The following is a 10,007-nucleotide window of genomic DNA, read 5'->3' as shown; positions in this document are numbered from 1 at the left end:
ATGCATAAAAATCAAACTGGACTCCTTTCTCACACCATATACAAAAATAAGCTCAAAATGGATTAAAGACTTAAATATAAGAGCTGAAACCATAAAGATTCTTGAAGAAAACAAAGAGAGTATGTTCTTTGCCATCAGTCTTAGCAATATTTTTTTGGACATGTCTCCTCAGGCAAGGGAAACAAAAGCAAAAATAAACAAATGGAAATATATCAGACCAAAAAGCTTTTGCACAGCAATGGAAATTATCAACAAAATGAAAAAGCTGCATATTGAATGGGAGAAAAACATTTGCAAGCAATATATATGATAAGGGGTTAATATCTAAAATACACAATGAAATCATACAACTCAATAGGAAAAAAAAAAGTCCTATTAAAAAATGTGCAGGGAATCTGAATAGAAAATTTTCCAAAGAAGACATACAGATGGCCAACAGGCACATAAAAAGATGCTCTACATCACTAATCATGAGTAAACCACAATGAGATATCACCTCACACCTGTCAAAATGGCTATTACCAGAAGGACAACAAATAACAAGTGTTAGAATGTGGAGGAAAGGGAACACTTAAGCACTGGTGGTGAGAATGTAAATTGCTGTAGTCACTGTGGAGTACAGTATAGAATTATCTCAAAAAATTAGAACTACCATATGATCCAGCAATTCCACTTCTGGATATTTTCCCAAAGAAAACAAAAAAACTAATTCAAAAAGATATATGCACATTATATACATATAATGTTCACAGAAGCATTATTCACAATAGCAAAGATATGGAAGTAGCCTAAGTGCCCTCTGACAGATGAATGGCTAAGGAAGACGTGGTATATATATACACACATGCACAGTGGAATATTACTCATCCATAAAGAAGGATGAAATCTTTCCATTTGACACAACATGGATGGACCCATAGGGTATCATGTTAAGTGAAATGAATTAGACAGAGAAAGACAAATACCATATGACTTCACCGATATGTGGAATCTAAAAAACAAAATAAGTGAACAAACATAACAAAACAAAACAGAGTCTTAGATACAGAGAACAAACAGGTGGTTGCCAGAGGGGAGGAGGGGAGGAGGATGAGTGAAATAGGTGAGGGAAATTAAGAGGTACAAACTTCCAGTTACAAAATAAATGAAACATGGGAATGAAATAGAGAGTATGGGAAATATAGTGAGTAATAATGTATTTGTATGGTGACATAGTAACTAGATTTACTGTGATCATTTTGTAATGAAAAGAAATATGGAATCACTATGTTGTCACCAGGTACTAATCTAGTGATGTAGGTCAATTATACTTCAAAAAACAAACAACCAAATATACTCAAAGAAAAAGAGAACAGATTTGTGGCTAACAGAGGAAAGGGGAAGGACAGAGGAAACTGGATGAAGGTGGTCAAATGTACAAACTTCCAGTTATAAAGTAAATAAATACTAGGGATGTAATATACAACATGATTAATATGATTAAACTGCTGTATGTTATATGTGAAAGTTGTTGGGAAAGTGAATCCTAAGCGTTCTTTCTCATCACAAGTAAAATACATTTCTTTATTTTATACCTATATGAGATGATGGAGGTTCACTAAACTTATTGTGGTAATCATTTCATGATGTACTTAAGTCAAATCATTATGCTGTACACTTTAAACTTATACAGTGTTATATGTTAATTATATCTCAATAGACCTGGAAGAAAAAACCTTCTGTATTCTTGGAGAAATCAAATGAAGAAGTTACAATATATTATACCAATATTAATAAAAAGAGAAGTAATAATAAGGGTTAAAAATCACATTTGGATTTGGAAACTTTTTACATTAAATACAAAAAGATGTTTAATAAATCCTATGCAGAAGCATTACTGGAGACATTTAATTAAAATTTAATTTGCTTTAAATAAATTCTTTTACTATAACTTATAGAAGAGAGGCACTTGGTGACACTATTTCTATTAACTTTATACTTCATGAAAGTATTTGCTTTGTTATGAAAAGTTTTGGTTTAAAGTTTCTAAGAAAAACAAGTAATTAAACAGAAAAGTTGGGGAATGAAGAGTCCATATAAGTGACAGACAAAAGAATCTATAAAAATAACTAATAGTCAAGTGATGCTTATAGGCAACTTAAAAAAATTAACTGACTGCTAAAAATGTAAAACAAGAAGTAGGTATATAGCAAGATCACAAAATTGTTTCTAGTCACACATTTCACTTAGAAGAAATGAAATCTTATAATTTAAGCCTATTAGAGTAGTTATCTGGGTGAAGCAAAAACACAGTACAATGTCATTATTTCATGTCTTCAAAACTGTATGACACGCAAGCTATGTAAAATCCATTAATTAACTAATGTGGAATAAAGCAAGGAAAGTTCTACTAATTACACATTGTTGAATATTTTCAAGTCCCATACATAGAGATTAAAGTATAACTGCATAATATAAAGTAAAAATAAACAGATTTGTACAATTAGCAAGAAGCCCCAAACAAATTATACACTATATGTATTTTCATATAATATAACCCTTCCTTCTGGTTTGCTCTTCATTGACTTTCTTGTTCTCTAACCCCTCACATTTTAAAACTTAGCCCCAAGACCCAGATTTATGCAGTCCATCCTACCCACTCTAGCTCATAGTATGCTCCCCTTTCTCTGGACTCTTGGTTGAGAGTACTACCCACTTAAAAGTCATGAGACAGAGCAAAAAGCCAACTGATTTTTTCCCATAGCACAGAGATAATCCATCGTATGTTTATTTCTCAGGTAATTTTAAAAAATTTATTAAAGTAATTCATAATGCTGGTAAAATTCAAAGAGCACTGCAGGTTGTAAAGTGAAAAATAAAAGCCCCATCTCTCTCTCCACAGATGAACACCATTATAATTTCCTTCATATCTCATTCTATAGATTTTATACACCTGTCTTAGAAACTCTTGGGGACAAATGTATTTAGGAATCTTGAGTTTTTCAGATTTAGAAAGATAATTTCATGCATTTATTGAATTTTACCACTAACACCAGTCAATGGTGTCCAGCCAGCAGCTCATAATCAAAGACATTCATGTTATCTGTAGTGAATATTCACCCTTTGATATAAACGTAGAACATAAATAATTTCACATATTAACAAGTAGCTTTTATTTTTTCCCTCAGAGGATGTTTTATTCCTTCAGCTTTGTTAAGATATAATTGGTATATTTCTGTACAACGTGATAATTTGATACACATAGTGCAAAATGATTACCTCAGTAAGGTTAGTTAACCCATCTATCACCTCACTTAATTACAGTTTTGTGTGTGTGTGTGGGCGTGTTTGTGGTGAGAACATTTAAGATCTACTCCCTTTGCAACTTTCAAGTATATAGTATAGTATTGTTAACTATAGGCACCATGCTAAATATTAGATCCCAAGAACTTATTCCTCTTATAACTGGGAGTTTGTATACTTTGACCAAAATCTCCCCATTTCCCCTACTTCCCAGCCCTTGGCAATCACCCTTCTAATCTCTGTTTCTATGAGTTTGATTTTTTTTTAAAGATTTCACATATATGTGAGATCATGCAGTATTTGTCTTTCTCTGTGTGACATATTTCACTAAGCATAATGCCCTCAAGGTCCATCCATGTTGTCACAAATGGGAGGATTTCCTTCTCTTTTTACGGCTGAATAATATTCATATATACATACATATAGATATACAGTCACATGTAAATATATATGTGATATGTATATATCACATTTTCACATATATATCCCATTTTCATTATGCATTCATTCATCAATGGACACTTAGGTTGTTTCCATGTTGTGGCTATAGTGAATAATGTTGCAATAAGCATGGGGGTGCAGGTATCACTTTGAGATAATGATTTCATTTCCTTCCAATATATTCCCGGAAGTGGGATATATATATGCAGATGTGGGGCCATATGGTAGATCTATTTTTAATTTTTTCCATAATGTTTTCCATAATGGATGTACCAATTTACATTCACCCTTAGGGTTCCCTTTTCTCCACACCATTGCCAACACATGTTGTTTATTTATTTTTTGATAACAGCCACTCTTACAGGTGTGAGGTGGTATCTCATTGTGGTTTGATTTGCATTTCCCTGATGATTAGCGAGGCTGAACTCCTTTCCCGGTACCTGTTGGCCACCTGTATGTCTTTTTTGGAAAAATGTCTATTCAGGTCCTGTGCCCATTTTTTTTTTTTTTTTTTTTTTTTTTTTTTTTTTTGTGGTATGCGGGCCTCTCACTGTTGTGGCCTCTCCCGTTGCGGAGCACAGGCTCCGGATGCGCAGGCTCAGCAGCCATGGCTCACGGGCCCAGCCGCTCCGCGGCATATGGGATCCTCCCAGACCGGGGCACGAACCCGTATCCCCTGCATCGGCAGGCGGACTCTCAACCACTGCGCCACCAGGGAGGCCCCTGTGCCCATTTTTAAACCAGATTGTTCACTTTTTGGCTATTGAGTTGTACGAGTTCTTCATATATTTTGGATATTAACCTTTTATCTGGTGTGTGGTCATAAATAGCTTTTAAATTCTCAGTGAACTCAGGTGGGCTCTTAATGTTCCTAGGTCAGTCAGGTTTTACCGCCAAAATGTACTGAGGGAAAAAGAACCTTTTGTATTTCAGAGCCTTTTTCCTTTTAGAATTGCAATTATAGACCTGTATTAACTCTACCCATGGAAACACAATATATTACCATATACCTAAATGATAAATTGTGTCCTTTAATTCATTCACATGCTTCACTATAAATGAAACACAATCTTGTTCTTAGTCATGGTATTCAATGACTGAAATCTAAGAACACTACATATTTGACTCTCACTAAATACAGGTAGTAACTTAGTACCCACTAGTAAAGGGTCTCATTGTTGAGTTATTTCTGGATTTGTGTATATTTCCTAGAAGCAGCTTATACAGAGAATTCAGAAAAGATAACTCAGTTAGTTGGGTCAAGTGAAAATGCTCTATCACATGGCATGTGGTGTATTCATTTAATGTCTAACTATTGTCTCCAACACTGCAACATCATGCCTTGCATTGCTTCTGGATGTATCCCATCCACATTCCCTCTTTGCTATTGATTGTGGGTTATAATTATTTATATCTTTTATATATGTTTGGTTCAGCCTTTGATATTTGCCTCTTTTCATTTCCAACTTCTTTTTTGCCCCCTCTGTATGTTCTCTTACCAGCTGTTTTCACTAGATGTTCAATCTGGCTAATAATCCTTCCAACTCTTTGATATCTTGTAAGCATTTGTTTCATAGTCTCATAAAGTTTTTACACACTAAAACTTTTAAGGATTTTGAGTTAACAAATGATCAGAAACACATAAAATCCGTATAAACAATTTTATATACTATATTAAGTTCAAAATAAGTACGATGTTCATTTTTAAAACTGCATAATATAAGCTCAGGTGTAAAAAGATTAAATATGTAAGTGCTCTGAAATGCACTCCTGCCTTAAATGGTCACTACCTGCCTGTCACCTCAATTTTTAAAAAATTATTTATTTATTTTTGCTATACAGTAAGTCCTTGTTGGTTATCCCTCTTAAGCACAGCACTGTGTACTCATCAATCCCAAACTCCCAGTCCATCCCCACCCCCCTCAATTTTTTAATTGAGATCTATCTTATATTTGCCACCTGCTAATATAGTAAGAATAAGAAGCATGGTTTACTAAGGATCATTTGATGCTTGTACATTTATGTCTAGAATGAGCATGTAAAAACCATGTTCAGCTAAACCTTGGGGAAACATATCTAAGTTTTGTATAAATATAAATAAGCATATATGTATTCCTTTTAAAATTATTAAGATGAGAACATTCTATGTATAATGTCCTATAACTCAGTTAAAAAAAATTTAGCAAGAGTATCCTTCCATTATACCACAGACATCTGCTTGTTTAGACTGGATGAGACCTAAGTCATGCAGCTGAATGCAGCTGGAGAAAAACCAATAAATATACTGACTGGTCTCACTTTTAAATTCATGAAGAACTCAAGTGGGCTCTTAACACTCTCAGCCAATCATAGTATAATTTCTTAATCCATTCAATCTCTCATTTTCCTAGATAATGTCTTCACACCTTCTGTTCCTTGAGTCCTCTCTCTAGCACTCCACATCTAGTCTGTCAGGAATCCAGTTGATTTAATTTCAAATTACATCCAAGCTCCAATGACTTCTCACCACTTCCACTGCTATTCCTCTGGTCTAAGGCACCATTATTTCCAAATTACATCCCAGGTTTTACACTTGCTCCCCATCAGTCTATTTGTAACAATTATCATTGGTAAAACCAGAGTAAGCTTTTCAAAACTTTGTCAGATCATGTTACTTCTCTGCTAAGACAAAGTCCAATGGATATCATTATCTTTTCATATGCTTATGAGGCATTTGTATTTCTTTTTCTGTAAACAGCCTGTTCATATACTTTGTCATTTTTCTGACTGCAACGTTAGTCTTTTAACTTATCATTTTGTATTTTTTAGGTATATTTTAAAAAATTTAGCCACTTTGGTGTTGGGAAAGCTGGACAGCAGCATGTAAATCAATGAAGTTAGAACACTCCCTCACATCGTACACAAAAATAAACTCAAAATGGCTTAAGGCCTTAAAAGATATGATCCCATAAAACTCCTAGAAGAGAACATAGGCAAAACAGTCTCTGACATAAATTGTAGCAATGTTTTCTTAGGTCAATCTCTCAAGGAAAAAGAAATAAAAGCAAAAATAAACAAATGGGGCCTAATGAAACTTACAAGCTTTTGCACAGAAAAGGAAACCATAAACAACAAAAAGACAACCTAGGGAGTGGGAGAAAGTATCTCAAACGATGTGACCCACAAGGGCTTAATTTTCAAAACATACAAACAGCTCATACAACTCAATATTAAAAAAACAAACAACTGAATCAAAAAATGGGCAGAAGACCTAAAGAGACATTTCTCCAAAGAAGACATACAGATGGCTAACAGGTACATGAGACAATGCTCAAAATCACTAATTATTAGAGTAATGCAAATCAAAACTATAAAGAGGTATTACCTCACACTGCTCAGAATGGCCATCATCAAAAAGCCTGCAAATGATAAATGTGTGAGAGGGTATGGAGAAAAAGGAAACTTCCTACACTGTTGGTGGGACTATAAATTGGTGCAGCCACTATGGAGAACAGTATGTAGGTTCCTTAAGAAACTAAAAATAGAGTTACCATATGATCCAGTGATCCCACTCCTGGGCATATATCTAGAAAAGATGAAAACTCTAATTCAAAAAGACACATGCAACCCAATGTTCACAGCAGCACTATTTACAATAGCCAAGATATAGAAGCAACCCAAGTGTCAATCAGCACAGGATGGATAAAGAAGATGTGGTACATATATACAATGGAATATTACTCAGCCATAAAAAAGAACAAAATAATGCCATTTGCAGTGACAGGGATGGACCTAGAGATTATCAAATTAAGTGAAGTCAGATAGAGAAAGACAAATATCATAAGATACCACTTATTTGTGGAATCTAAAAACATGATACAAATGAACTTATTTACAAAACAGAAACAGACTCACAGACATAGAAAACAACCTAATGGTTACCAAAGGTGAAAGGAGGGAGAAGGATAAGTTAGGCATTTGAGATTAACAGATACACCACCTACTATACATAAAACAGATAAATGACAAGGACCTAATGTATAGCACTGGGAGCTATATTCAGTATCTTGTAATCACCTATAATGGAAAAGAATCTGAAAAAGAATATATATATAACTGAATCACTTTGCTATATACCTGAAACACAATATTGTAAATCAACTATACTACAATAAAACTTTTAAAAAAAAATTTAGTCACTTCAGTAAAAATTGCAAACTTTTTTTTCTATGTTCAAGTTTGTCTTTTGAGTTTTGCTTCTGTGTGTGTGTGTATTTGTGTGTGTGTGTGTGTTGCAAAATGAGGTCAGATTTATTAGTCATGTCATTTTGTAGCTTATAGATCATGTTTTGAAGACGTTTTTCTACTCTAAAGTCAAAATAAGAAAAAAAGAAAAAAAACACTCCCGTGTTTACTGAGAACCTCTGTAGCTTCATATTTTACATTTAAATATTTGGTACACTTATAATATATCTTGGTGTATGGTGTGAGGTATGGATTCAACTTTTCTTTCCAGACGGCTAACCAGTTGTCCCAACATGTATTAAACAATTGCCTACTGATATGAGATGCCATCTTTATTATTTTCAATATTCCTGCATTTATTGTCTATTGCTGAAGTTTATAATCCTGTTCATTCTGTTATTTCATACACCAATATAGCCGTTTCCAACTAGGTTTCTGTGAGAGAATTAAATTCTACAAAAATATGTGAATAAAATTTTAACTATCCCAAGGGTAGTACTTTCCTGATTCTCCCAAGAATGGTACATAGTACCATTCTAGATGCATAGGAAGTTAATTCACTACATACATTGGCTAAATAATGGCCACCCAAAGTTATCACGTCCTAATCCCTGTAAACTGTAAATGTTACCTTATAAGGAAGAAGGGTCTCTCCAGATGTGATTAAATCAAGGATTCTGAAATGAGGACATTGTCCTGGATTATTCAGGTGAGCCCTAAATGCAATCACAAGAGTCCCTATAAGAGAAAAGCAGACACACACAGAAATGGAGGAGGCAATGTGGCCATGGAGCCCAAGACTGAAGTGGGGATGTGGCCATAAGCCAAGGAATGCTGGCAGCCACCACAAGCTCAAAGAGGTGAGGAAACAATTCTCCCTGGAGCCTTAGAAGGAGAATAGCCCTTGATTTTGATTTTGGCCCAGTGACACTACTTTCAGACTTCTGGCATCTGGAACTGTGAGAGAATAAAAAATCTGTTGTATTAAACCACCAAGTGTGTGGTAATTGTTATAGAAGCCATAGGAAACTAATAATATTCTTAGGCTTATGGCACATACTCAAACAATATACGTAAGCACAATGTGGCACTAGGGCTTAATTTAAAATTATTTTCTTACACATGAAAATTGCCCATACGGATACATTAATCTTGTGTTATAATAGCTTAGTGAATGCTATTATTTGTAGTAGTCACTCAGTTGATTAAGTAAAATCCACTGGATGGCAGTTCCAAGTATATAATCATATGATCTGCACATGGAGCTTTTAACTTCATCTTTCTAAATTTCTTTTATAGTTCTAGTATTTTTCTCTTGGCTTTTTCCCCTCATCACAATGTCAAATGATAGTCATGACACTGGGGATCTTTGCAATGTTCCTGACTTGTGCAAATGCTTTCAGTGTTTCCTCATTCTTCCCTCATCCCCACGCCTGGCTGATCTGTTTTGTACTGAGAGAATTAATAAACTTTCCAAGTCTGGTGTGTTTTTGACTATTTTCCTGTGTACCTACATTGTTTTTGCTTTATAAGTGTTGGCACCATGTTATTTGGTTTGCAGATATTCATAACTGATACATCTTCATTGTGTATTGAACTTTTTGCATTAAAAATGACTTTGTTCATCTCATTTGATATTTATGTGGAATGATTCGTCTGGCCTGACATTAAGTATTTGCTTGCCTTTATCTGTCTTAATTTTAATTTTTATCCTTCTTTAGTTTTCAATATTTTAAAAGCAATTTCTTGTATATATCAGAAAATAGCATTTTGCTATGTGATTTAGTTGGAAATCCACTTTCTAAAAAACTAACACAAGCTAAAAGCCCATTTACATTAATTTTTCTCTTGGCTGATTCTCTTCAGTATAATCTTAAATGATAATTTTGACAGTGGGCAGCTGATAAATAGAACCGCTTTTCATTCTTTTTATTTTAACTTACTTTAGGGATTTTTTTAAAAAAGAAATATTTTATCATTAGTTATCTTGTTTCTCTCCATGTGTAGCTTCTCTGTACATATCTTTGTTCCAGTAGTTATGTTTTTATAACTTTATGCAA

Source organism: Hyperoodon ampullatus, assembly GCF_949752795.1.
Source record: "Hyperoodon ampullatus genome assembly, chromosome: 8".
Taxonomy (NCBI): Eukaryota; Metazoa; Chordata; class Mammalia; order Artiodactyla; family Ziphiidae; genus Hyperoodon; species Hyperoodon ampullatus.
Note: the sequence above shows the minus strand (reverse complement) of the source record.